The following is a 23,015-nucleotide window of genomic DNA, read 5'->3' as shown; positions in this document are numbered from 1 at the left end:
TGTTCATTGGAAATCACAGCGACTCAGCTCCTATTACCTGTGTAGGCCAAGTGCCAGGGATGTGTCTAGCTGTAAAAGAGATACAGTTTCTCTCTAAACAGTCTCCAGAAGGGACCAATCCAACTAAGGGATTACCCCTGTTTTTCACATTCATGCATCTTTTGAGATTGTGAGGTTATAAAAAGTTTGCACCATCATAACTGCTTCAGTGTTCCAGTGGTTTGATTTTTCAGGCTAGATATCCTACATCAGAACTGGATCACCCAAGTCAGATATTGGACAGAATCTGCATTCAGATGATATGGTAAGCCACAAACTATGGATTGCTGCGAAGGAGCAGCATGCCCAGTGCATACTGATGATTCACTCCTGCTGCCCTCCTCTTCTAACCTGAGCAAAAGCAGCACACCACAAACCCTGGCTCATCAGGGCAATCAAATCAGAGCTTATAGTTGGTGGTTTGTTCAGGGACGCAAACCATGAGTCAGGGTTCAGACACCTCAGTAAGCAGGAATGAACACACATTAGCACACTGCTTATTCATGGCAAGCCATGGCTTATGGCTTACCAGATGGGTAGCAAACATGGTACCCTTCAGATATTGATGGACAACAACTCCAATCAGCCCCAACCAGCTTTGCCAAAGGACAGCGATGATGAGAGCTGGAGTCTAACAACACCCACATTGGCTACCTCTGGCTTACTGTGTCATCCAGATCCAGCCCAAGAGTGATTCATGGAGGGATATATTATCATCATGGATCTTTCATCTGCACTGACATAGATTTCATCTAAGGAAGTGCAAATGATGAAAAATCTCTTAACCCAAGTCTCCTGTTTTAATTGCTGTGTTGACTTAATTGGACTTTCCCCCATATTTTAATTACGGGTATTTGTATTTTTTTTTTTTTAATGGGTTCTTTTACTGTTTTAATTATAGGTGTTTGTTTCTTATCTCTAATGCTCTTTGCTGTCATGAGGCATTTTGAGGTGAGATGCCACCAGCATGCTGATGATACTCAGCTCTATTTCTCAATAACCTCTGAATCCAGAGAGGCTTTGGAAACCCTCACCCTGACCCCTAACCACAAACTGCTTCAGGAACAGATCCAGGAGGGGTTAAGTGGGCCTTGGCCCCCAGGCAGTACAGGGCGAATCAGTATGCAGTGGTACCTTGGGTTACAGACACTTCAGGTTACAGATGCTTTGGGTTACAGACTCCCCTAACCCAGAAATAGTACCTTGGGTTAAGAACTTTGCTTCAGGATGCGAACAGAAACCGTGCTCCGGCGGCGCAGCGGCAGTGGGAGGCCCCATTAGCTAAAGTGGTACCTCAGGTTAAGAAAAGTTTCAGGTTAAGAACGGACCTCCAGAACGAATTACGGTAAGTTTTTAACCCGAGGTACCACTGTAATTGGCTGGGGATCATAGGATGGATAGGGGATCTATGAACAGCCTTGGTTGCAAATATTTGGTTATAGTAACTACTTTCCCCACACCTTTAGCTATCTGAGGGACCAAATAGTGTGTCAAACAAATCAGAACGTATCTTTTTATGGCTACAGTAGCAAACTGACCAGGATGTAATGTTACTGTCCCCTGTTTCTGATACAGTTATCCCATTTGCAAAAGTGTCATTTCCCATCCTACCCAAATTAAATTTGCTCTCTCAGTGAACAGCAGCTCTGCTATTAGTAAAAGGCAAGCGAGACACAACACAGTCAGCGTGCACATCAGTCTGCATTAACCCTTGCCAACCTGGTGCCCTCCAAATGTTCCAAAATACAATTTCAATCAAACCCAGCCAGCATGTGGATTGATGCCTGCAAACCTTCCTCCTCCAATTTACTGGAAAAAGCAAAAAACCAGGCTGTCCGGTATAAAACGTATACCCATGCCATCAAGCATTGACCTACTACATTTTCTCATGCCCTCATGATTAACGCCCCCCTCACTCTTTCTTTAAATTAAGCTGTAAGGCCAAAGCTCATCTATTTTTATGCTATGTCTGTGAGTAAATTATAAATATATATATATATTATTGTGACTTTGGACCAGAAGCTGCTCCCCGTTACATTTCAGCAAAGTGTCCAGCAAAATGAGTTGATTTTGTGTGGGCCACCCTGGCGTTATTACTGAATCATGGTGCTTCCAATTTTCCAGGCTGCTTTTTTTAAAAAGGAGGAAGTTTCAGCTCATGACACCAACTGGAAGGAGTGCTGAACACATGGGAGAGCTAGACTCCTCTACCACCTTGCAAGGGTGGGGTGTCTGAGTGGTCTTGGATGGGGTATCTGGGTAGTCTTGGAATCAGCATCTGCCTCCTGTCCATCACATTTCTGATTCAGTTCTGCTTAAGGCTCGCAAGAAGTATTGATAGATTTAGAATAATGCTATGCAGCTTCAGATGTTATAACGAACTGGTGTAAGGGGAAGCAGAAGCAATTTGGCCTTATGTTTGAGTCTCCAGTGTTGAAGGAGAACTTGCAGAGCTGCCCTGGGGAAAGATAGCACAGTTTCAGAAATGCATAATACAGTCCATGCGTCTTACTGTGTGGAAAATACACACACTCTCATTTTATATGTTCCACAGACAATATGACATAAATGTAATTTGTGCTTTCTCTCCTGCATCTATAGAACATCTGAAAATGCCCTTTGTTGTGAACAGCAGTAAGGATAATGTGATATGGACTCTGTAATATGTTGCAAATGCTAACAGGGGATGAAATGAAGCAAGGTCTAGCTGTGTTATATCTGCATACACATTTCTGATGATTTATTTAAATGATTGCATTAAAAGCAATTCAAACCTGGCACTCTATATTTAAAACACACTTCCAGATCAATGTTTAAATGAGTCCTGTCTCTTTCATGAACTACAATGAGCTTTTGTTTTTGAAATTAGTCGCTCTTTGCTTTTTAAAAAGGTAACATTTACCTAATGAGAGAGAATTTATTTTGCAGGACAAAATCAGCCTCTTCTGCTACTAACAGATGCACTTCAGTGTAATTAGTTTCATGACTATTAATAATAATAAATAATAATAATAATAAATTTTATTTATATCCCGCCCTCCCCAGCCGAAGCCGGGCTCAGGGCGGCTAACAAGGGACCAAATGAAATAAATCATTTGAGCTTCTGCCACTCAAATGTTAATGAGGGGGACTGAACAGTGGCTTTGTAATGGGATCTAGATCCATTTACCTCTGGTTCATTAGTTCAAATCTGTCCACTGTCTACAGTGACCATGGGTCACTTTTGCCTGAAGGATATTTAAGCTGTGCAATTCAGCTATTGTTGTCAGAACTCCAAGCATCATAATCTTGACCAAATCAATGTCCTCCTCTAAAGACGCCATGCCAAGTCTACTGCACACCTTATTATTTTGTTTAACATTTTGTTGTGGCAGCTAACAGGGCTCTCCCATTTGCTGACCAGACCCAAACCTTCTAAGCATCAGCAAGATGGCCGTATCATGTGTGTCTCCAGACCATGCACAAATTATTCAAGCACAGCAATTCACAGCAAGTAAATTTAAAGCAATTTACAGTAAACAGTACTTTCAATATAATGTCAATTCTTTTCTAGTCTTTTTTACTATTCATGTAAGATTCCCCAGTGTGCTTCCCCCCTCCTCCAGTGTTGACATCCTATTGCAGGGATACTGTTTTTGCCAACACTTGATCCACAAAACTTTGTACCTTGGAAAATACTATTCATGGTTGCACTTTTGAAACTTGGTCCACAATTCCTACTCATGTAGAACAATCTTGTGCATGTTTATTCAGGAGTGAGTCCCTCTAGGTTCAAGCAGAGCTTCTTTCAAAGTAAATGCACAAAGAATTACAGACTTAATGACTGAGAAATATGCATTTCATTTAAAAATAAAAGGAAATGGCCTTCTTTTTAAAAAATGCTATATTCATAGTGTTTGGGAGTGTTGCACTGGAGGCTGAAAAGTGATCTCAAAGCAACCAGTTTATACCAACTTGAATGACCATTGTCATCTAAAATTGCAGTCACTCCTTGGCTAGCTGCTCTTTCAAACATTAAATCAACTGTGCTTCCTGATACTTCTCAGAGGTCTTGGAACATTCTCACTCACTAGTTATAACAGATAGATATGTTTCGGTCATTCCTAAGACAGGGATACCCAATGGATGCCCTTCAGATGTTGTATGAACTTCAGCTCCCATCATCTTTGAATATTGGTCATTCTGACAGGGGCTGATAGAGTCAAATAACATCTAGAGGGCACAATGTTGGTGACCCCTGTCCTAGAATGAACAAAGATCTATGCTAATAGATGCATCTTTCTCTTTACATGGGTGATGTCATCTATGAATCATTTATCTGTGATGTAAATCTGGGGACGTTTCGTCTTTGCATGCGGACAATTTCCTTCTGAAAGTTGAGAAGGAAGCACAATAGAAGCTAGAACTTGAGAATACCTTCCAATAGCATTCCTGAAATAACTGTGGAGAGAGAGAATAATGAGTCTTCTCTTGACTATAGCTTCTCTAATACAAAGTAAGCAGCTTAAGAAGGCTTAGCTCATCTCTGCTTACCTAACTGAATATTTTCCTTCCATGACAAGCTAACATATACTATTCTTCCCAAGACAATACAGTCAAACACACACCCTCCCTGCGGAAGAAGAGCATGCACCTGCTCTGCCCCTTCGTATCACAGCAAGGCATGCTGCCAATCATTACCACTCTGACGCTCTCGTCCAAAGAGAGAGTCTTCATTCTGAGAAACAGCAAAGGGTGTTGGTGGTTTCAGTGCTGGCAGTATTTTTACAACTGTTTCTGTATTTTGCCTGCCTTTCGGTGAATAATCATCAAGCACAGATGCTGCATCCAACTTCCTGAAGGCTGGCACCACTTCAGGAAGAGGCAATTGGCACTGCTGTGTTTACACAGGATCAGCCTGCAATGGAGAAGCGCCCCCTCTACAAAGAGCATGAGGTCACTTTGCTGAGCAGAGCAATCTGGATGTGGGTGAGCTAGAAAGGAGACTGGAATACAGCAGCACTTTGACATCCTCCTGCACAAAGGATTCCCTGGACATTGTTAGGAATAATAATATTGCCAGCTTAGCTACCCATTGCCTGCTATATTATGTATTCGGACTAGTTAAGTTCATGAACAGGACATCTGTTGTTTTAGGACTAGTTGTGTGTGTGTGTGTGCACACACACAAACTCAAAATACACACATCTGTAAACAAACAAAGCCCTGCAGATCAGATGCTATGTATATTTCAGTGATTCTGGCTCTCTGAGGCATGCAACACAGTAAAATGCTATAGATCTTCCTTAACTGCCTGGAAGGAATGATCCGATTCTTCAAAAGAGGGGTGTGCTGGCAGTTAGCAGAGGAGGTTAGTTGAGACAGAATTGGAACAGTAGAAGCAATTTTGAAGAGCTTGTGAATACATATTCCATATTTCGAATGTAAAGAGTTCCCTTTACTCTTGAAATCCACACCCAGATTGCCAACAAACTACAACCTGATTCATCTGAACAGCTTGGGAGAGATGCAAAGTATACAGGTCATTACCAGAAGTTTGAATAACTAGGAGTGTCATTTGTTTTAATTTCTACCTAGCCTTTTCACCCACAGTATTTTGTGTGTTTGTTCATTCTCACAGAGCTGCATGGGACACTGTCTACCTTGAGGAATTACTGTACTGACATGTTTTATCAATGCTATATATTATGCTGGGGATCGACAATTTCGACAATTTCTGCTGGCGATGCCCACCAGGGAGTTTTCGGTTCTAGGAGTCTTTTATATTTCTCCCATATTTTATATGTAGATTTTCTGATTATATGCCCTAGAAATTGTCACAGTGAAAAAATCAAATATGAAAGAAAATTGGGCTACTTATAAAACTGTATTAAAGGAAGAAAACGGAGAATTGGAATTAAAGGATTACACAGAAATTAAAGCTCATATTAGTGATTGGTTCCAATATATTCAAATTAAGTATAGATTAGCGAAAGACAAAAAGTTAGGATTTGAAAAAGAAATATCAAAATTTGATAAATACTTAATACAAGAAAAATCAAAAAATATATCTAAATTGTATAATCTGATTTTAGAGTGGGAAACAAAGGATGAATTGGTTAAAGCATCAATGATTAAATGGGCGCAAGATATTGGGAAAAATATTATGTTTGAACAATGGGAAAAATTGTGGAAAGAAGATATGAAATTTTCTATGTGTTATATACTGAAAGAAAATTACCTTAAAATGCAACATAGATGGTATTTAACACCTGAAAGAATAGCAAAAATGAATAAAAATTGTAGCGATGTCTGCTGGCGATGCAACACGGGAAAAGGTACTATGATACATATATGGTGGAATTGTTTAAACATCAAACAATTTTGGGAAATAATATATAATGAAATGAAAAAAAATGTTTAGATACTCATTTAGGAAAACACCAGAAGGTTTTCTATTGGGAATAGTACCAGGAAGCCTAAAGGAAGAAGATAAGACCTTATATTTATACGCAACAGTAGCAGCAAGGCTATTGATTGAGAAAAACTGGAAAAGTGGTATAATACCGACAAAAACAGAGAGGCTTGCCAAATTATTGGAGTATTACAATATATCCAGAACAATGGAAGAAATTTGAAGGATTTCAAAAGAAAAGATAGATAGGGACTGGAAGGTGTTTAAAAGATACTTGCAAAATCATATCGAAAAATCAGAACTCCTATTAGAATAAACAAGTTCCTTTTCAAATACTGAAATATCAAAAAAGATGGATAACAATGTGTAATAGAAAAAGAAGTATGAAATTAGGCTAAAGGTGTGTGAAAGAAAGTAATAGAAGTGGAAAGAAATTGTAATTGAGTAGATTGGAAGTCAAACAAAAAGGTGGGGTGAGGGGTGGTGGATGGGGATGGGGAAAGGAATTATTTGTGGGATTGAGTGTAAGTATGTTTGAACACTTTTAAGGATTGTATGAAATGTATGCTTGTATGCTTGTATATATGTATTAATGATGAACTATTTTAACAATAAAAACTTATTTAAAAAATTATGCTGGGGATCATGAATAAAAATAAAAAGTATATTTGACAGGATTTGTTTTGCTTCACTCATTCACCAATATAAGTGTCAAATTATCTTCTAGACACAAAAGATGATGCCTTGGGGAAAGTGTTTGGTAGCTATGTAAATATGCACAATCTGATTTTAGAATCATAGAAGCATAGCATAGTAGAGTTGGAAGGGGCCACAAAGGGCATCTAGTCCAACCCCTGCAATGCAGGAATCTGTGGCCCAACATGGGGCTCAAACCCATGAACCTGAGATTAAGAGTCTCATGCTCTACCAAATAGCGGTGCTGTGTAAACAAACACAGTTGTGCAAGTCATGCATTTAATTAAAATTTCTGTGGTTTTTTTAAAAAACATAGTCACAAATCAGTGGGGAGAGATGAAACTCACATATTAACTCTGGGGACCAGTGCATCAGAAATCCAGTTTCTATAATTTACATCCTCATGTGGACAGCTGTACAAGTGTGCAAAGTTATTATTATGACTGATTATAAATGTATGCCGTACCTTTATCCAAAAGTGCATATAGAGGCTTACACAAAACCAACATGGCGCTAAAAGAAACCTAAAAACAGAACAAACTAAACACACAAAACAAGCAGCAGTAAAAAATAAAAAAGCAGCAGTTTTAAAAGCAATGGATCACATAATCCAAACACTGGAAGCCATGAGATAGCACTTGCCTTCACTTATTTTGCTCAAATTGCTAGCCTGAATCAGTGTTCCCCCTGAACCAAGCTAGCATCTGAGGCTGTGCTCACACTCAGACTCGCTGGCATTACCTGTGCTTGTCACCAGTACCATTGCTCTTCCCAGCTCCACTAACTGGTTGCAGTAATTCCTCCACAGTTGCGAACAAGAAGGGAGCTTAGCAGCTACAGTCAACATGCTTTTGCATAGCTGCTGGCCCAATGGATTCCCCACCCCTTCCACAAAAAGACAATCCAATGTCCAATCAACTAAAATTGAGATTGCAAATATGTGCAGAGCTCTAGGCATTATTTGGCCTTTCCTCCCCTGGTATAGATTACTGTTCAGCCTGCTTTTTCTTCAGCCATTCTTTTAGGCACTGGCATGAACGTGAAAACAACATCGACCTTTATCTAAAGAGCATCCTTTGGTTGCATAGATTCAGGCAGGGAGCTGTGTTGGTCTGACGCAGTCAAAATAAGTAAAAATTTTTTTTGAAAATGTCCAGTAGCACCTTAAGAGACCAGCTAAGTTTGTTTTGGGTATATGCTTTCGTGTGCGTGCACATGTTGACGATACAGCAAGTTTTAGCGCATATGACGCTTACTTACACACATCACTTCACGGGGGAAACCGTGAAGCCAGCCAATGCTCCCCTTTGCAGATTATGGCGAGCGGGGGAAGGTTTTCCACCCCAATATGTGGACCATAATCAGAAGGATGAGGCATGAACCAGAAACTAAACCCAGGGCCAGCCTAACCAGTAAGCAAAGGGAGGCAGTGGTCTCAGGCAGCAGATATTGAAGGTTGGGGAGCAGGGACGGCGTGTTTGGAGGACTGAGTGGCAGGTGCCACTTGATCCACCCAGCACCTCCTACCTTAACTTGCTGCCCTGCCCTCAGATGTGGTGGCCATTGGTGTTTCATTTTGATCAATGTATGTGTCATGCAGCCAATACTTTTTTAAAAAAAACAACAACAACCCACAACCTTATGAGTCACACAGTTCTCAACTGTGCAGGCAGCAGTGCCAGGAATTTCCATATTTATCAGCTATGTTGTTGACTGTCACCACCTGCAAACAGAAAACTCCCAGCCCTTCCCCACCCAGGCAGATCCAGGCATGCTATATAGCTCAGTAGTACACATGCGCTGATTGTAGAAGATTCTGGCTTTAATTCCCTGTATCTCCAGGTAGGGCTCAGAAATTCTAGAGAGCTGCTGTCAGCCAGTGTCAAAATCATTGAGCTTGATGGGCCAGCGGTCCCTGACTCTGCATAAAGCAGTTGGTTACATTCCTGTCTGCGTGCTTGTGCAAGGCAGCCCTAGGCGCTCCTGTGCAATCGGAATGCGGTGCATTATTTGTGCATTTCCTTTTCTTCTTTTGTTTGTTTTTACCACCTGCCCTCTTCTCTCCCTTTATTTACCTTTTTAACTTAAGTCAAGAAAAGTAGCAGCCAGTTCAAATGGAGAAGCTGCCACACGAAGGCTGTTTTAATTGCTTTCCCCATCTCTCTGTGTGGCACATTTCACCAGAGGCACCAATTACAGAAGGGTGGGGGACCTCAGAACTCTTGCTTGCCTGGATGGAGGTTAAAGAGGGTTGTGGGGGTGTAGAGTGACAAAGGTAACATTTCTATTCACTGTTCCACCTGTTTGCCTGGCACATTTTGCACCTGGATACCGGCCATGTGCCACAAAGAGAAGATGTCCAGGTGCCAGGATAGTGCCTGATATCTTCACCATCTGGAGGTGCATGCCTGGGGATCCTAATAATAATAATAATAATAATAATAATAATAATAATAATAATAATAATATATTATTTGTACCCTGCCCATCTGGCTGGGTTTCCCCAGCCACTCTGGGCGGCTTCCAACAAAGATTAAAAATACATTAAAATCCTTGGATCTTGACTGTTTTCACACACTAGTAACACAAACCATGGGTGCCAGCTATAGGGGGCAGAAGAGGCTTCAGCCCCCTCAATATTTTGAGGCTGGGAGCTGAGGCCCCCCCACCCCGATTGAGAGGGCCACCATCCCCTGCTGCTCCCAGGCATGCACCAGGCAGGGGTGGGAGGGTTGGAGGGCAATTTTCGCCCTCCGTGTTCCCCGCCACGGTTGCCAGAGCATCCTGGCAGGTGCCTGCATGTCCCGACAGATGTGGTCCAAGGGGGGGATGTTACACATGTGATGTCATGCATGTGTGACAGCTCCCCCCCCCAATGTTGGGTCCAACTCGGCGCACCTGACACATCCTGGAGAATTCAATTTTATCTGCACAATCAGAATGCATTTCGGGAACCAAAACATTGTATTGAAAAATACAATGTTTGAACTGTCTGGCCCGCAAATGGCAACTAGACATTCCATTTTGGTGACTATAAGTCTGGTGAAAGGAGCCATTTGGCACCTAGCTTATATATCTGATCTTGCTGTTCAAGGTCCAATATGCTTTCCTCGACTCATGCCAGTATCTGTACCTTAGGCATACATATTGAGCAATAGCTATTATTCACTAGTTGTAACAACAATTATACAGCCCAGTGAGCTGCCCTTGAAACACCACAGGGTAGAACTGGCAACCATTCCTGCAGTTGACTTCCCCTTCTTCCTATGCAACAAGTTGGCAGGTGGACTGGGGTGTTCGTTCTCATTACCACTAAGCTTTTTAATGGTCTTCTGTCTCCATTCTGAGCAGACAAGTTTCTGTGAGTAGGGCTAAATTTTCAACCAAGTGTGACTTTCAACTACAAAACATGAAGCCTGAAATGCTATAGCCCCATTAAAGGCCTAGCACCTTGTTTGTGACTACAGTCGTCCCCCCCCCCCCCCATTTGCAGGTGATCAACTTGCGTGTGGCCACATATATATGCAGTACTGGAAAATAAATTAACAATTTGATTCATACCTGGAAATGGCAGAAGCAAGCTGGAGAATCTTCATAGCTCATGTGGAGACCCTCCACAGAGCCCAAAGAGGATGGAGGAAGCCCTAAAGAGTCTGGAGGCACAGCAGAGCTTTGTTTATGCTGCTCAGCCTCCCCACCTTACAGCTGATGTGCAGGGTAGTGCAGCAGCAACAGCTGCGCTTTGCTGTGTATCCTCCAGCCTCCCACCAGCTCCAGAACTTCAGTTCTAGCTGTGGATATTTTTTGATACAGTATTTTTGGAGAGAGGGCATTTAAAGGGTGTTTAGAGAGTGCCCCCCCCCACAGTACGCGATTTTTCACTTATGTGCACAGGGCACCAGAACATAACTCCTATGTAAGTGGTGAGTCCTCTGCGTTTGAACCACCCAGTTTTGAAAAGTTCAGATAGTGTTGTTCATCGAACATTTCCGTGGGATTTTGTTGTGTACATTGAAGTACACATGGACAGGACTAGGACAAAATAATTCCTAGTATAATGCTGCTGAGTTGGATTCCAACAACTGATGATGCAGTAAGTAATGTTATTAATTGCTATATGAATTCTGTTATTCAGTAAAGACATTCATTACTGATGACTCTGCTGTGATTTCAGTACAGTGGTACCTCGGGTTACATACGCTTCAGGTTACACACTCTGCTATCCCAGAAATAGTGCTTCAGGTTAAGAACTTTGCTTCAGGATAAGAACAGAAATCGTGCTCCAGCGGCGCAGCGGCAGCAGGACGCCCCATTAGCTAAAGTGGTGCTTCAGGTTAAGAACAGTTTCAGGTTAAGAACGGACCTCCGGAACGAATTAAGTACTTAACCCGAGGTACCACTGTAATTACATTTACTCAATCTTGCACTGGAACAAATGTAGATCAGGAAGTCTTAACATGCATTAACATCTACAATTCTTCTAGCATGCATGTGATACTTATTTCCTCCTGTGGATACAAGAGCACATGTGCGGAGAGATCCCTACAAACTCAACCATTTCTAGCTGCCCTGCTCAGTTGGCTACACTTGGGCAGCTGTGTAGCCACTGTAGTAAGGCAATTTTTGGAAATAAGGAATCTGTGTAACATTTTGGAAATAAGAAATACTCCTCTAGCTCTCTCCTTCTAGCACAATCAAATTGTGTGAGTCCCAGAGTAGGGAAGGATCATATTCAAAGTGGGGTTGTTGCTGTTGTTTTGCAACAAACAATAGAAAGTCCAAATAAATTATATTTCTGCCTCATGCAGGGGACATATTGAGGTCCTGTTTGGAAGAAGAGAATGCCTTGATGCAGACAATTCATCACACAATACAAGAAGCAATATATTTCTCCCTAGGGATGCCACAAAACACATCTTTTCAGGTCTCTTGGCCAATCACACAGTTCAAAACTGACACCACAGCATCCTTGAATGCTTCTTCAGCATCACAAATTTTCAAACTATTTTATTTAAATGCTGTAACCTCAGGCTAAACTCTGCTATCCCAGCAAAAAGCAAACAGAAAATTGCAACTCATTCTGGTCAGGCAAACCAAATAAAGTTGCCTTGTTTGGGTGCAGTAATTTTTATTTTTTACATCAATTAGTTTCTAATTTAATTCTCGAATCACAAATTATATACACATTCCTCAAATGTTCCATTATGTAGTGGGGCAAATGATAGCACTTAGGGTACTAATGTAGTTCTTTGATCACTCATCATGGGATGCCAAAGGAGTCAGGGGGAAGTTTTAAAAGACTTCCAAGGCCTTAATGTTTTTATATGCAACCACCCTCTCAAGAACACTGCCCAATAAGGGGAGACTGGCAACTCACCAGGAATTACGGTACTTATGATTTTCTGAATCCACGGAGGATTTCTTTAGGAGTAGTTTTACCACTGCCTTCTTCAAGCAGACAGGGACCAGCCCATCTCACAATGAGGCACTAGTCACCTCCATGGCCCAGCCAGCTGTCAACTACCTTCTACTTTTCATTAGCCAAGATGGGCAAGGGTCCTAAGAGCAAGTGGTCACGATGACCAAACTAAACTTCTTGTCTATGTCCTCCAGCCTTACCAATTGTATTCTTGATCACACAGAAGAAGGGAATGGATCCTGACCAATGCAACTGAATGCTGTTCGGCACCCGCTTATGAGAGATTCCTTTCCTTTGCACTGTGCTAGACAGCTACATTCTGAATAATTCATTCTGCCACAGCAGCAAAGCCTATATAAGCAAAATACAAGTGTGGGTGTCACAGAGTGTAGGGAAAAGGGGAGCTCATTTGCCTAAGAACTCAAAGTTTCATCTTACCTTATGGCACGGTGCCAGGTATATACCCAGAACATTTGTTTTGCTTTTTTATGACAGAACCAGGATGCAAAAATGTGCTCTTGTCTAGTTTACAGTTCCTAGAACAATTTAAGTTCTCCCCCCTTTCAGTTTCTGGATGACATCTGATGTACAAAAGAAATGGAAGTGATGTCGATTGACGTTCTCCCTGCCTTAAAATAGGTGGCATGGAATATGTTTTTCTCACAACAGAAATAGAAATCCAGAAAATGGGGCAGGTCTATTTTCTTGCAAGGAACTCTCTTTCTTCATTTGCCCTTTCCATGGCTAATTGCATGCCATGCTTTACATCTGAAGCCAGTGCAAATGTAAAGGATGGTTGGAAGTTAGAAGAGTGTACAAGAACTTCCAGGGAAGTGCCCACACAAACCAGGTGCTGCTCAGAAACAGTGCCAAAGTGAGAAGCATGACTTCTTCCCATATCAGAAGGGATCATAACTCAGGGAGCCTATGCCTTCTATTGCTAAAGGTCCTAATTTCAATCTCAGGCGATATGGAAGATCTAAACTGTGAGTTGCCAGCCAGGGTAGACAAATGTTGCGTTGTCCTGATTTTGCTAACCTATTGTGCAGGTTATAGTGCCCTTCCTGATGGCAATAATGGAGCAGCATTGGGAAAGTATTGCAGAACAACTAATAAGGCAGAATAATGTGTGGATGATCTGTTATAAATCTACCACTAATCCTCTACTATTGCATCAATGCCATGTTGCAAAACACCTGCATAACAACAACAATGCACAGTCTGGAGCAGCTCAAGGAGTGAAACAAGACTTTGTTGCAATTTAAATGGAAAAAAGTCTACACTGGTTGTGCCAATCTTCTCTTCCCTAAAATCTGTGGCGGGGTGTGGGTGTGGGTGTGGGTGTGGGTGTGTTAGGAGGAGCTAAAAGTGTCCTTGCACTTTTCACTCCTTATCTGCTTCCTATTCACAGCTGATCTATTACAGTACTTCAGTTCCAAGCGGGCATCATCCAGCTGTAATCCTACCCAGTCAGGGATCACACAAAAAGCTTAATGTCATTGTATAACCATGTTTTACAACCTTTCTCCAACCTTTAGAAGGTTCTACTCTTCCCACCAAAGGAGGGGCAGTGAAGCAGTTGCTTCAAGCTTGGATTTGGTCACAGATAGATGGAAAGAGATAATAGTTTTTAGATGTAGCTGGACTGGTAGAGGAGCTCTGGCAGGATTGCCGGTATGCTGTTCATCCAGGGACAGTGATGCAAGTTCCGTACGGTAGGAGTTATTTGGTTACGAAGGTGCTCCCCCATATTTGTAATTAAACACTGCACATTGTAATTAAACATTACACATGTGCCATTAATCTCAAGTGCTCTCTTACCCAAATAAAAGTTACAGAAATATTATTATCCTTTATTTGATTTGTTTACCACCCTTCATCATAAAGTCTCAGGGCAGTTCACAGACTAAATATAGGATTAAAACAAGTAAATAATTAAGCAAAACAGCAAAACAATAGCCCCATCTTCCTACAGACACATATTTGAAAGGCTGTAGAATAGTAATCAACCAAAAGCCTGATTGTAAAGGAATGTTCTTGACTGGTGCCTAAAATATATATAATGAAGTGTAAGGCTAGCCTCCCTGGGGAGAGCATTCCACAAACAGGAAGCAACTACAGAGAAGGCGCGTTTTCATGTTGTCACCCTCATGTGGAGGTAGAGGAGGCACACGAAGAAGGGCATCAGATGATAAATGCAGAGTCTGGGACAGTTTATATGGGTAGAGGCATTCTTTGAGGTACTGTATTGTGGTCCTGAGCTGTTTAAGGCTTTACAGGTCAGAAACTGCACTTTGAATTGAGCCTGGAAGCTAACTGGCAGCCAGTGCAGTCAGGCCAGGATATGCTCAAATATTGCACTCATGTCTTGCTTGTGGGCTTCTGATAGGTCTATGGCTGACTATGGAAGGAACAGAATAATGGACTAAATGGGTCTTAGTCTGGTCCATCAGGGATCTCATGTTCTCAACCTGTTGCACAACCCTGAACTTCTTGGGACAGTAGGGTATGTAGCAAAGATCTTGATAGTGGTTCCCCATTTATGGAATTCACTTCAGCCTGTGGTGTCTCCCTCTTTCATCATTAACATTCAGGAAGAATTTTAAAACATTCCAATTCTCCCTGGCATTTGCCATCTGAAATAAACTGCACTTGAAATTATTAGCTGTGACCAGTGGCGTAGCATGGGTTGTCAGCACCTGGGGCAAGGCAAGTAATTTGCGCCCCTGCCAGGTAGGGGCAGAGAGCTGCGAGTGCGAGCGCCCCCCCCAGATGTTGCGCCTGGTGCGGCCGGCCCCCCCTGCACCCCCCACGCTACGCCACTGGCTGTGACTGTTTTTAAGCACTTTAAAAATTTGTATCGTTTTGCTGTTGTGTTGTTTTCTGCTCTGGGCTACTTTGAGAGAAGACAGGTTAGAAATTTAAAAATAAACAAATAGCAGTGCTCTAAGTCTCCCATCTCTCTTGGTTGTTTTTTTTAAAAATGATATTTATTAGAAGTTTCAAAAATTACAGAGAAAGAAAAAAGAAGAAAGCAACAACAACAAAAGAAAATTTTCAAAGCATATATAACAATACTTAAAAGAGGGAAAAAAGAAAGAAAAAAACGTAAAAATCAATACAACAACAATAATAAAAACACAATATTCCATATCTTTATCTTTCATTAACTTGTTTCATCGACCTCCTCACACCTCCCTTTTTGTATTCTAGTTTAGTTATTTATTTCAGCAAATTCTTTCCATCCTTCTCAATTTTTTTTAAAATAGTTTGTCTTAACAGTCTAACCTATTAATTAACTCAGCAAATCCTTTCCATCTTTCACTATATTCTGTCATTCAGTTTACCTTAGTTTATTTTAACCTTATCTTCCCAAAAATATCTTAAGACTTAAAACTTAATATTTATTTATACATAATTCCTTATAACATTTCTGCTAAAGCCAAATATTTTCATTCCAACATTTTTCCTAATACTCATTAATTTTACACTAATTCCCAAAATAAATTTTTAAAAGTTTTCTTCCAATCTTCCTCCAGCGTCTCTTCTTCCTGGTCTCGGGTTATGTCAGTCCTTACTGTCCATTCCATCTAGTCCATCAACCTGGTAATCTTATATCCGAGGCTCTTAAGTCTTTTCCATGTCCCTTCTGCAGGTCTTCATCTTGTTTGTACTTGCACTTTACCTTGTCTTTTGTAGATCTCTTTCTTAATTTCTTTCCCTTCTCATTGAGGAGTAGGTCTTGGGGATGTTCCAACTCAAAAATATCTCCATCTCTCCTCAGCAGATCGGCCCATTCCCCACAGTCCCATTCCCCACAGTCAACAGTGTAGTCCAGAAAATATTTAAAAGCATGTTTCAAAGTCCCTCCAAACTTAAGGGGCCCCACAACTCCAGACCCCCCCTGGCCCACTTCAAATTCAGCCTTCAGCAACAATAGCTTATGCTCCTTTAGGGCCTCTGGCCTCTCCATTTGTGTTACTTGAGGTTCAGCAGCAGCCTCCTCCATTATCTTCTGCGTTTGCACTTCCTCTTTCAAAACAGATTCCTGAGTTGGCTCCTGGATGGTTTCTGTATACATATTCACTGTCTGTCCCAAGTTTCTGACTGCAACAGTCATCAAATCCATCTTCTCATGCATCTACTCCAACAAAGCGCTTGTCTTGCAAAAAGCAAGCACCAAAATTTCTTCCAAACACATTTTTATTCAAGGTCACAGTCTGGTCCCACGATCCTAATTGCCACAGCTGTAAAATCCCCAGAACGTAAGTCTCCCATCTCTCTTGCACCCTGTTAGCTAATATCCTCAGGCAACTAACAGAAAACACCTTATATCTGCAACTCTATTGCATCTTGCTAATGTAAATGAAATCAGTTTCACCTGGTTGGGTGAGGCAAGGAAGAACAGCTGTGTGCTCACATCTCTGTCTCACAGCCTGGTGTAAGAAAGATGAAAATGAATAAGGCTCCGTTCTTTTACATATCAAAGCCTACACTGTGCATTTCTACAGAAGAGTCTTCAGAGGAGGTGGGGGGTTGAGGACGCCTTTCACAGCCATCTCCTCAATGCATTGCAACGTGATTGCCTGAAGAATGGCACTGACAAGCAAAACTGCAGTTCTCTAAAAATGGAAGAACAAATTACCAGAATGTAACTTAAGCTCAAGGGGCCATAGTCAGAATGCTTCAACCCAGTTGCTCAAAGGCTCGCCATGGGGACTGTGAGGTGTGCTTCCTACACACCCACCGGAAAAGAGCTTAATGCCCATAGGGTCATTTTGTAGCTGAGACGCTCAGAAAAATTACAGACACCAACACTGAACCATTAACAGGCATTGAAACACTGGACTGATCTGCTGAACTGAGATCAATGCAGACTTAACAGCAAAAGTATGCCCTGCCTTGTTTTTCCTATAATGCCCTTAAGCTTTCTACTCCAGTAAACGAAGACAGATTAACACTTTGGAATCCCTATGCCAGAGCCAAAAAATACTCCTGGTTTTGCCCATTTCTGGGATTACAAAACCCCAGCCGCCCACAATGCATGGCCAGAGGTTTGGATCGCACAGATGTGTACTGTAAAGATGAAAACAAAAGCCCCAGAACTTTGGTGTTGGTGATGTAATCTTTAGTTTTCTCCATAGGGGAAGTGTCAAGAGCCAGAGTTAGAGCACATGCTTTGAATCCCTGTTATCTCTAGCTGGGAAGGGGATCGAGCCCTCATGGAAACCCTGGAGAACCACTGCTGACCTGCATGGACCAGCCGTCCCTTACCTGAAGTTCTCCAGATGTTTCAGACTACAGATTCCATAATCCTTGATCATTGGCCATGGTGGCGGAGGCAGTGTTAGAAACGGAGATATGAAAGCTAGGAGCTAGATGGCACCTTAAACCTGGGTTCTGGGCACAACAATGGAATGTCTAGGCATGCTTTTTTTATATATGACAAAGCTGCAAATGAATGAACTGCAGCCAAAATATTATGGTCATTTTATACATGATCTGGTCCTTCCCCTGTCCACCCCCCCTAATATTCTTCTACAGTCTTCAGAGAGTAGCTGGAAGTGGGGAAGCAGGATAAGGTCTTCCTTTCCTTCCACTCCACTGCATTAATCTGAAATCTTAGATGCAGTATAGTACCCAGAGCTCAGAAACTGCTTGTGCTAATGTTGCAAAATGCACCTAGAACAATGGGAGTTTCGAACACTGGGCTGGGGCTGATGGGAAATATAGACCAAAATATCTGGAAGGCAACAGGTTTTTTGAAGGCCAGTGTAGCCAATACTGATCTAAATGGTTCAATGATCTGAATAAGGTAGCTTCCTTTCTTCCACATAAACACACACTTAACCCTACTGTCTAGGTTAGGTAGTTTCCGTGCAACTCATTATTTAAAATGTGATATTTGCAATTAATATACACATTTGTCAGGAGCATTTATATGGCAAGTATAGTAACAATAAGTAGACGAAATCCTTCCTAGCATTCGGGGATGGTAGTGTTTAGTATTGGCCCTTTAATATTAAAGGTGAGAAACTTTAATATTTGAGGCCATTGGAGTCTAGCTTCAAGGAACACACAAAGCATTTTAATGGGCATATTGACAACTCTTACCAGAGTGTGCATGCAGGACAAACAAGAGCATCCTGGGATTCAATGCCTAGTGCACTGTCAGAGCTAATTGCATTTTGAAATAGTAGCAGAGGCAGTAGTTAGATTACAGATGCCAAGCACCACCACACAAGTAAAGGTAACATCAAATTATGCCAGAGGTGGGGGAGCAGTGCAACCATGACTCAGCAGATTGCCTTAATCTGTTCGATTGACAAGCATTTCTGACTATTAAGATCAATGTGTGCAATCAGGCTTCCATCCGGCTCTGCTGAATGAGACAATACATCAGCCTCCCTATTAAGACCTCCTCTTCTGCAGCAGGATCTATTTGTTTCAATAATACTTTAAGCAAGGCTGAACTGCAGTTTTCTTTGCAATCTCTGAGGCAAGAGCAAAATCTAGATGCCGTTTCAACAGAGCATGGTTGCAGCTGTAAATTTATGGAGTGCATGTAGCTTCTGGGATGGGAAAGGGAGCTGTGTGGGACTTCTGGTAACCATTTGCCAACTGCAAGCATTGGGAAACAGAGGCCATGGGAGATGGCTCCATTAAAAGATTTGCAACAGCAGTCTAAAAATGCATATGTAGGAGTACATTGCCATAATGGGGAAATTGAGGCTAATTATTTGCCTGTCTGCACCTTTGCCATTGTGATAGGAATTTTATGGTCTTAGATATATGGTAATGTTTATAAGTGTACGTACCAAGCACATACATAGATCAGCACAGGAAGGCCAACCTGGAACCATTTTGATTCCTAAACTGACCAAATGTTTTCTCTGCAAGGTCAAAGTGGGAAACCTCCCCAATGTCTCTTTCCTCGCAAATCCTGTCTTAAGGACACATTTAAGATATGAATAGGGTGTGAGCTTGTGACCTGGCCCAGGAACTAAGTATTTATCACTACAAAAGAATGGCCGGGCTCCCCAGGCAATCCAATCAAGTAACCTGCCAGACAGGAGATAAACAACAACAGGAGAAAAACAATATTCAAATTTCTGTTTTAGACCGCCTTTTCTGTGATGCAGGTGTGATGTATCTGAGGGGTGGTCTTAGGTTACACCCCTTCTGTGATGTATGTATAATGTTTCTGGGGGTGGTCTTGATCTACAGGATGGGAATTTCAAAAGTCTTTATAAGGCCTTGCATGCCATTTTTCTAGGTCCTTCCTCCTCTCCTACGGGTGAGGGGAGCACCCTGTTGCAACAGATCAATAAAGATCAAGTTTACTAGCTGCTTTGCTTCTCAGTATTCTCTGGTTGGCCTCTTGTTATTCTCTCCTATCAATAGGGAACCTATGTAAGGACTCTATATGGGCTCTTGGATACCGCATAAGGGAAAAGGGTAATTTTTGTTTACAACACCATCTGCCGGCAGTTTGAGCTGGCACAATATGTTGCCAACTCAAAATGTATGAAACCGGTATCATGATCTGAACGTCATACCAGTCTCAGATAATTAAACAATATATCGCCCAGCTCTATTGGGAATGGCATACAAATGCATCATTTTGATTATTCTCTATCTTAGGATGTTCCAGTTTTTCTAGGAAGACTCCTGAGCTTTCGTAAACTAGCTGACAAACACAAGGGGAACAGGTGATGCTTTGCCTATCACTGCACCTTCGTGAGAAAATTCCGAAAAATTTCAGCTTGAAAACACAGCTGGTGAAAGGCACAGGAGTCCAGGAATCAAAAAGAAAGGAGGTGGGGAAATGGAAGCAACAATCAAACTCTGTATTTACACAATCTTAAAACTCTGAAAACAATGGACTTTTTCCCTGTGGGAGTTTCACTGATATAGGATTGCTCCTCTTATGTAAATACAAGCAGTGTATAACCAGATAAGCTATGGACACACCAAGTAAAAAAAAAAAAAAAAAAAGCATAGTGGTGGGTGTGCCTGAAACCAAGAACACAACCCTTTAATGACAACAAAATGTCCTATACTGCAATGAGATGTTGTAACAATGTTCTGTCCTAAGTACTTGGTGGCTCACAACCTTTGACATGAGTGAGTTTATAGGCTGGAGCTTTTACTTGTCAATTCTGGGCCTTGCTATTTATTTTGGTGCTGGATACAGTACAGTATTTTGATTTTATTACTTGATCCATTTAACTTTCTGCATCTTGTTGTAAATTGCTTAGAGTTCATGACCCTGTGGGATACGTAGAATCTCAGAGTTGGAAGAGGTCTAGTCCTACTTCCTACTCAATGCAGGAAACCCAGAGTTTGAACATCAACAGTGGTTAGCTGTAAGCAATTAATCAATTAATAATACTGGGGATAATAAATACAAAGTTAATGCTAACCACAGCCACATCACAGGATGTTATGAAAATAGAATTTTCATTTGTCTCATAGAAATGGAAGCAACTAGAAAATCTGGGCAGAAGGCCTTCCATGTCCCACTGGGATTCAACAAGTTGTAATAGCCATCGCTAACCCGGTGTCCTCCAAATATTTTGGGCTATAACTCCCATCAACCCTAGCCAGCTGTGCTAGCTGGTTGAGCTGATGGGAGCTGTAGCTCAAAACATCTGGAGAGCGCCAAGGCTGACACAACATAAGGGAAAATTCATGATACACAAATCACAACTATCACCTCTAAGCATGTTCCCTATAGGAAAAGCATTTTGCTTGACTGACATATACAATAACACAAAAGCTAATTGGAAGGAGGTTCAAGGCAAACCAAACCAAAAGTACTTCTTTGCTCAACACAATATTAGTTTATGAGATGCATTGCCACAAGCTGCAAGTCATTGATTTAGATGGCTTTTCTAAATAATTAAGCAGATTCATGTACACCTTCATTCCCTCCCACAAGTCTATTTCCTCCACCATTTTCAGGTTTCTCTAACTACCATATTTTTCGCTCTATAACACGCACCTGACCGTAACACGCACATCGTTTTTAGAGGAGCAAAACAAGGGAAAAAACATTCTGAATGAAACAGTGGATGTATCATTTTTGTGCTTCATGCTGTGGCCACAGACATGTGATCTGATGGTGAATTTGGGGTGACCCAATGCAAAAATCCTGAGAATCCCTGTGGATCCATGTTTTGTAACCATGTTTTTGCACCATTGCAGCCCCAGGCAACAGTGGGTGCGTGATTTTGGGGGGGGGCAGGCTGTAGCCATGGACATGCTATGTGATCTGATGGTGAATTTGGGGTGACCGAATGCAAAGATCTTGAGGATCCATGTAGATCCATGCTTTTTAACCATGTTTTTGCACCATTGCAGCCCCAGGCAACAGTGGGTGCGTGATTTTTGGGGGGCAGGCTGTAGCCATGGACATGCTATGTGATCTGATGGTGAATTTGGGGTGACCCAATGCAAAGATCCTGAGGATCCATGTGGATCCATGCTTTTTAATCACATTTTAAGTGGGGAGGGAAGGAAAAACAGAGAACGGACAAGGAGCACGAGAGGGGTGTGCAGAGAAGCAGCTGGCTAAGAATGCAGGAGATGGGTATAACGGGAGGGAGGAAAGGAAGGCAAAAGTTTTCCCTCACCTACCCACCCAAGCCAGCCAGCGCGCGCGCTCTCTCTCTCTCTCTCTCTCTCTCTCCCTCCTCCATGTTTTCAGCAGCACGGAGCACAGAGACAACACTCTGCTTTCCCCTCTGCTTGCCTGGAGGGGAGGGGCTTTCCCTGCTCTTTGTTCCGTTTGAGCAAACACAGCAAGGAAACAGAGGTGGGTGGGCAGTAAGACCCTGAGGCAGAATGCAGGAAAGCAGCCGCTTCCTCTTTTCAGGTTTCCCTTCTCCGAGACGCGCGATTTGATTTTTGCCTGATTTTTTTTGCCTCCCCTCGCGCCATTTGGCTCCAGGGACCACACATTCGCTCAATAACACGCACAGACATTTCCCCTTCCTTTTTAGGAGAAAAAATCTGCGTGTTATAGAAGGAAAAATACGGTAATTTGTTGTGACATTTGTAAAAGGTTAAAACCTTTAGTTGCCCAGGCATTTTAAATTATGATATTTTTAGCTGGCTAGCTGGTTTTCTTCTTCTTAATTTTACTGCATTACTGGTTATGTTTTATGTCGCACCTGGAGATTTTAAATTTTCTTGCACACTGCCTTGAAATTCATTTTTGGATACAGGACAGTTTAGGCATTGTTAAAATAAATTGGACAGCTGTAGTTAGCACTTGCCTCCAAACTATGGTTTGGGTTTAGCACTCACCATAGATTGCTTGATTTGAATGTCATAGCAAAGTACTGATCTTCAACATGTGGATGAGGATCACTAGTAAGTCATGGCCTGATCCAAGGTGGGTCATAACAAGAGCATCACTACCATGCAAATATTTGGGAAAAGATTAAGAATGGATCCCCA

The 23,015-nt window shown here is 41.8% G+C and overlaps 1 protein-coding gene across 1 annotated transcript in view; it reads right to left on the bottom strand.

Moving 5' to 3' along the window:
* The window catches only part of ELOVL6 (ELOVL fatty acid elongase 6), a 77,948-nt gene that overhangs the window by 35,499 nt on the left and 19,434 nt on the right, over nt 1-23,015 (bottom strand). The window lies entirely within an intron of this gene.

Source organism: Podarcis erhardii, assembly GCF_964252035.2.
Source record: "Podarcis erhardii genome assembly, chromosome: 9".
Taxonomy (NCBI): domain Eukaryota; kingdom Metazoa; phylum Chordata; class Lepidosauria; order Squamata; family Lacertidae; genus Podarcis; species Podarcis erhardii.
The sequence above is the reverse complement of the archived record's forward strand: the minus strand, read 5'-3'. Positions and strand labels throughout refer to the sequence as shown.